Below are 915 nucleotides of genomic sequence, written 5' to 3'. Positions count from 1 at the left end.
ATTGATTTATAATCCATTATTCTACCTTTTTAAATACCTAAAATATCCTTTATATATATATATATATATACTAGATTTATTTTCTGTAAACATTTGCTATACTGTCCTGCCAATAAAGCATATTTATCGGTATTTCGTATAAATAGCTAAATCTATAAATAAAATAATTACATAAATGATTTAGATATTTTTATTTAAACATCATGTAATCAAAATAAACTACAAAATGATTTCGCAAAAATTGTCCACCGAAGGCCTTACTATCAGCACAGTAAGTATTTCATGATAGATTTCGAAATGTCACATTTTTCGTTAAGTATCAGGGAAAAGTCCAAAGCGCTGGTGTGGAATTCAGTATGTTAACAAGGGAACATTATTCAGCAGCTTTCACTGGACTCTATGAAGCTGAGGGAGTTCATTCTATATAGAGGGGGTGCAATTCAATATGTTAACAAGGGAACATTATTCAGCAGCTTTCACTGGACTCTATGAAGCTGAGGGAGTTCATTCTATATAGAGGGGGTGCAATTCAATATGTTAACAAGGGAACATTATTCAGCAGCTTTCACTGGACTCTATGAAGCTGAGGGAGTTCATTCTATATAGAGGGGGTGCAATTCAATATGTTAACAAGGGAACATTATTCAGCAGCTTTCACTGGACTCTATGAAGCTGAGGGAGTTCATTCTATATAGAGGGGGTGCAATTCAATATGTTAACAAGGGAACATTATTCAGCAGCTTTCACTGGACTCTATGAAGCTGAGGGAGTTCATTCTATATAGAGGGGGTGCAATTCAATATGTTAACAAGGGAACATTATTCAGCAGCTTTCACTGGACTCTATGAAGCTGAGGGAGTTCATTCTATATAGAGGGGGTGCAATTCAATATGATAACAAGGGAACATTATTCAG

Source organism: Polyodon spathula, chromosome 50, assembly GCF_017654505.1.
Source record: "Polyodon spathula isolate WHYD16114869_AA chromosome 50, ASM1765450v1, whole genome shotgun sequence".
Classification (NCBI taxonomy): domain Eukaryota; kingdom Metazoa; phylum Chordata; class Actinopteri; order Acipenseriformes; family Polyodontidae; genus Polyodon; species Polyodon spathula.
This window is presented reverse-complemented; position numbering follows the sequence as displayed.